This window comes from Phoenix dactylifera, chromosome 15 (genome assembly GCF_009389715.1).
Source record: "Phoenix dactylifera cultivar Barhee BC4 chromosome 15, palm_55x_up_171113_PBpolish2nd_filt_p, whole genome shotgun sequence".
In the NCBI taxonomy this organism is placed as follows: domain Eukaryota; kingdom Viridiplantae; phylum Streptophyta; class Magnoliopsida; order Arecales; family Arecaceae; genus Phoenix; species Phoenix dactylifera.
In genome coordinates this window covers 489,824-495,955 of record NC_052406.1, presented here as the reverse complement: position 1 = coordinate 495,955, position 6,132 = coordinate 489,824, and the positions used below count along the sequence as shown (strand labels likewise).

The window sequence follows — 6,132 nt, the reverse complement described above, 5'->3', positions numbered from 1 at the left end:
TTACAATCTCAGGTGATTATAAACAAGGCTCTGATAGTTTTCCTATCATAATTCTCCACTCATACTCACCTGAACCTAAACCCTAGGATACCTTAACCTTAAGCTCTGATACCACTCTGTCACGCCCCGAACCCATCACCCGGGTCCGGCACGCGACCGGCCGCATGAGCCCTAGAGCAGTGCCCTAAAGATCATGCAAGGCCTATGATTAACAAAAATTCCAATAAATCCACAACTAATTTAATAATTCAAGTAGACAAATTCGACATGTCCAAATAAACAAATTGGTTCAATTACAAAGTCTTCAAATGTTCACGACATCAAAGAAGGATAACAAACTAACTAACTAATAACTCTGGTACTCGCACTCTGCGCCCATCCCATCCAAATCTATGCATCCTGCAACTCTGGTAAAGAAAAAGAAGAAGAGGGGGTGAGCTTTACAGCCCAGTAAGAATCCCTACACATCCATACCAACACAATAATAATAAGAATTTGAAAACCACGACAAATCGATGCATATTTCATGAAATCATAAGTAGTTTCCAAAAGACTCAAATACTCAATATAATTATGTACATCAAGCATCAATGGAAGCCCATAATTATACGTCAAACATCAATGAAAGTCCAGCCACATAAGAATGATATAGTATATATAGCTTATAAATCACTATGACTGTTTTCAATGCTTTTTCTTTTCATTTCATGTTAACTTGATCCGGATCAATTATCTTTCCGACTTTGGGCTACATCCCGGTCACGTTTTCGGCCCGTGACGGGGCAATCGATAGTATCACATTTCCAGCCTGTGACGGGGCAATCGATGGTATCACATTTCCAGCCTGTGATGGGGCAATCGATAGTATCACATTTCCAGCCTGTGACGAGGCAATCGATAATATCACATTTCCAGCCTGTGATGGGGCAATCAATAATAACGAGATAAGCCCAAAGTTCCTATTCATTTAATCAATTCACAAACACACATCCATTCCCTTTTCCACTTTATTTCCGACCGAGACTAACCATGGTCACGTTTCCAGCCCGTGACAGGGCAATCAATATAATATGATTAGTCCATACCGCCACATCCATAAATCCAATTATGCAGGTATAGGTTATACACATACATGCATCCATCATAATACCAATTAAAAGCCAACACGATCAAAATATAATTTAATATAAAACTATTTTGCTTTGTCTGGATCATAGCATATCAAACATATATAGTGCAAAAATATTTATATCATGTAGGATTGGCGTACAAGGATTCTTACCCTTTGTTAACTCAGACAGACTAATCACCCACCCTCACGGCGATCTATAAATCCGGATATGCAGAACCCTGCTCAGCGTCCTTTCGTCCAACAAATTGTTCCCCTACGGAATCAAGTCATCATTAAAATTATCCAAAATATCTGGCAACCCAAAAATCTTTATGGATCCTCTAAAGGATCCACCAGTATCTATCACCCCAGGACCAACCAACAGTCCATGATCTCCCTAAATTAAACTAGAGAGAAATCATAGCAATAAGAGAGAGTAACTAGAGAGAAAATAGACTAATAAGAGACAGCAACTAGAGGGAGAAAATAAAATAACAAAGAAGAGAGAGAGTCGGCTCTCTCTCTCTCTCCCTCTCTTCCTTCTTCTTCCCGTCAATAAAACAACAAAGACGAGATAGATTGGCTCTCTCTCTCTCTCTCTCTCTTCCTTCCTCCTTCCCGACGGAAAGGAGGAGAGTGCTTGGCAACCGGCGGCCCATGGCCGGCGACGCCCCATGGTGGTGCCACGCCCGGCGACGGCCAGCCGGAACGGAAGGGAAGAAGGCCGAACAGAGGCTCGGCTTTCCCCATCAGCCCGGCGGCTTCCCGGCCACATCCCCAAGAAAATAATAGCTAAAGACAAAGGAGAAGGAGGCGAGGGTGCTCACCTTGCCTCCGGCGAGCCTTTCCGGCTGGTCCAACGGCGAGCAACCCGAGCTTCTCCCACGGATCGCCTAGAACTCCAAATCCCTCTTTTCTCCCCTTTTTTTTTTGTGGAAAGACTCTCGGTTGATGCCCTAAGGAAGAGGGGAAGAGATTCTTTTTTTATAGATGTAAATTGATTCAAATAAGGAAGGATTTGATCCCGTCTCCCTCTCTCTTTTTTTTTTTTCTTTGTTTCCTCTTCCGGTGGATTCATGGGAGCAATAGAAACAGGGGAGGGAAGACTCTATTCGGGAGTCTCCCTCCCGTTTCAGGTGTGTCGGGCTAGCCCAAGCCCCAAAAAATGTGGGCCCTTACACCCATCCAATGATATCATTGGGCTTTGAATTCTAAATAGGTCAGATATGGGCCAGATCCATCTGTATCCACATCCAAACTATATAAGAAAAGTCGATTTGGGTTTGCATCTAGTATTGAAATTAGCATCCAAATTTAATTAATAATCAGATTTGAATTCAGATTTGAGAGTTCAATTTATCATATCATTTTAATGGGCCGACTAACTAAGGGTTTATAATGTCCAAAATTGAAATGACATTTATTATCACAATCTAAGACCTCATCTAAAAAAGCTAGCTCGAAGGTATTATTTTAGATTCTTGGTTCTGTACAAGTATCCAAAATTTTTTCGGCGAATAATCGATGTAGGACTAAGCACATATCCACATGAGTCCTCACATACTCCTCCTACTTAACCCATAACGTCTTCATCAAATTAAGAGTCTAAATTCAATTAAATCCAATTACAAACACCACGATTAACTCGTAGTTAACCTAAATAAATTGTGCTGTAGTATTCCTTAGCCCACATAGATGATGGACCGAATCTGTTCTGATATTATTTATCACAACCCAAAATATTACCTAAAAAGATTAACTGAAAGGTATTATTCAAGTTTCTTAGTTCTGTATAAATATACAAGATCTCTCTGACGAATAACCGATGTAGGACTAAATACACACTCTTATAGGTCCTCACGTTTATCACATAAGTCCTCTGTGTATAATGAACTTGTGGTAGATTGTGATGGAAAAGGACCACGATATGATTAGAAGTGAATGATTAAATTATAAGAAAAATCCAATTACTTTTGAGATATATTTATATTTAATTTTATATTCAATTTAATTGAAATAGAATCAGAATCTAAGTATCGGCTGGGATTTTGGAATTGGAAAAGCAATGAGAGAATATTGAGCAGAATTTACATGAAAAAAAAGCATAAATCCAAATATGAAGAAAAGGGACTATATGAATTTCAGTCTAATAAGAAATCAGATCTTACACATAAAATCTGATTTAGATCTAATAAGCTAATAGAAAACTTAACTTAGATCAATATCCAATTATTATAAAATAATTAGACCGAGATATCCGAGTTTTTAAATATCATTTACCCCTCTATTTGAGCTAATGATCATGTTACAAGCAATGACGATGGATTGATGATGCTCACAGAATAATAGGCATCCATGGGTCCATGGAAAGAGGAAAAAATAGTGGCTGCGTAGTGCTACATTTCATTGAAAGGACTATGTCATGTTATAATGCAGGAAAAAAAAAAACGGTGGCTGTTCCTGACCTTTTCGAGCAAATGGAGGACGACAAAACTTTTCCACAGCTTCCTACTGGTTTCAATATTGAACCTTTGACGATATGAATTGCTTCCATTTGCTCGCTGACAAGAAGCTCCCATTCACAGAACCAGGTGAATGCCATTTTGAAGAATATTAGCACCAGAATTGGCCTTTTGAAGGAAGACTTGTAATGCCCCAAACCCAGCACCCAGGTCCGATACGCAACACGGCCGCATGAGTCCTAGAACAGTGCCCTAAGGATCATGCAACGCCTAAGATGAACAAAAATCCGATAACTCCACAATTGATTAATCAATTCAAATAGATAAATCCATCATATCTAAATAATCAAATTGGTTCAATTACAAGAACTTTCAATGTTTATTGGCATCAAAATAAACTAACTAACTAACTGATGACTCTGACACTCAAACTCTGCGCCTAACTTATCCAAAACTATACATCCTGTGACTCTAACAAAAGAAAAAGAAGAAGGGGTGGTGAGCTTTACAATCTAGTAAGAATCCCAATACATCCACACCAACATAATAATAATATAAGTTTGAAACCGCAAGAAATCATTACACACATTGTGAAATCACAAACTGGCTAACAGTAATGCTCGAATAATCAGTATAAATATATATATGTATCAAATATCAATAAAAATCCAACCACTCAAGAGTGATATATCATATGATATCTCATAAATCTTTATTAGTATTTTCAATGTCTTTCATTCTATTCCTGTTTAATTTGATCTGGATCAATTATCTTTTCAATTTTGGGCTAAATTTCGGTCACGTTTCTAATCCGTGACAGGGCAATCGATGGTATCACATTTCCAGCCCATGACGAGGCAATCAATAATATCACATTTCTAGCCTATCATAGAACAATCGATAGTATCACATTTCCAACATGTGATGGAGCAATCGATGGCATCACATTTTTAGCCTGTGATGGGGCAATCGATAGTATCACATTTTCAGCCTGTGACGAGACAATCGATAGTATCACATTTTTAGCCTTTGATGGGCAATCAATAGTCTCACATTCCATCTTGTGATGAGGCAATCGATAATAACGAGATAAGTCCAAAGTCTTTATTCATTTAATCCAGTTTACATTCACACATCAATTTTTTGTTATTTCCAGCTTTAGACTAACCACAATCACGTTCCAGCTCGTGATGGAGCAACCAATATAACATGGTTAGTTCAGAGCACCACATCCATTAGTTCGATCATGCAAGTGTAAGTTATACTCATATATATATATCCATCATATTATCAATCACAAGCAAACATAATTAAAATACGATTTAATACAAAAACCATCATAAAATTCATGTTTCTTACTTATCTGGATTATAGCATGTCATACATATATTTATATCATGCAGGTCGGTGTACAAGAATTCTTACATCTTTGCTGACAACCAAATAGACTAATTACCTGCCCACACCACGATATATGAACTGGGGTGCGCAGAACCCTGCTCAACATTCTCTTGTCTAATAAATTGTTTTCCTACAGAATCAAGTCAATATTAAAAATTACCCAAGGTTCTGATTACCCAAAATCCTCTATTGATCCTCTAAAGGGTCCACAAGCACTTAGCATCCGAGGACATCCATTAGTCCTCCAAAAACAATGATCTCCCCATATCAAGCTAGAGAGAGAAACCCCAATAGAAAGAGAGAGAACTAGAGAGAGGAGAGAGAAAGAAAAAGGAAAGAGGATAAGAAAAGAGGAGAGAGAGTCGAGGTAGGGCCAATTTAGGCCAGCCCACAAACCCATAGGTGGGGCTAGTTCGGGTTGGGCTGGGCCTGGCCTCTTCAGGCCGATCCACAGGCCCCAATTTTTTTTTTCTGGGTTATTACATACCCCCCCCTAAAAAAAAATATCATCTTCGAAATTAACTTACTTAAGGCTCAGGCTTTGAAAGTATTCGACCATCAAGTCATCCTCGAGATCTCAATTAGTCTCCCTCTTGGAGTACCTATCACAAGATTTTGACATAAAAAATTATGATATACAAAATTATAACATCTTAAAACTTGATCCTTTACATCTACAACACATAGCAGGTTCTTTTGATCTCCATCAAAAGAAGGCCAACCTACTAACCTTGGATTTAAATGCCAAAATTCTTTGCCCAAGAATTTAAGTGCTCTTGATTAATTCCACACAGAGATCATAATTGGCTTAGTAGAAATAAGAGAAAGCTTTAGCATCAATTGCTTTTCATAATCTATAATCCTCTTTCTTCTCTTAACTCTGCCCATGATTTAATGATCAACCGTTATCCTAGAAAAACCTCAAACCCTTTTCAAATAGATAGATTAACAATATTAAAGCTAGGAGTAGGAGATCCATGTTAAAACATTCCAGGTCTAAGCCCAACCAAGGAATCATCAATTTGTTAATGTTAAATTTAAGATACTCAAGATTCTTTCAAGAATTGTCAACAATAGAAGAATCCACTGGTGAAAATTGCATACTAACCTCTAGTAGATCACGACATTCTCCTTTCCTAACTCAAGTCTTCTATCATA

The 6,132-nt window shown here is 38.0% G+C and overlaps 1 long non-coding RNA gene across 1 annotated transcript; it reads right to left on the bottom strand.

The window, feature by feature from the left end:
- Positions 1-367: 367 nt before the first annotated feature.
- Positions 368-2,283, bottom strand: LOC120113347. The gene is made up of 3 exons (XR_005515259.1): positions 1,939-2,283; positions 1,283-1,385; positions 368-407 (listed from the first exon to the last, which is right to left on the bottom strand). It is a non-coding gene; the product is annotated as an uncharacterized LOC120113347 (long non-coding RNA).
- Positions 2,284-6,132: the final 3,849 nt, after the last annotated feature.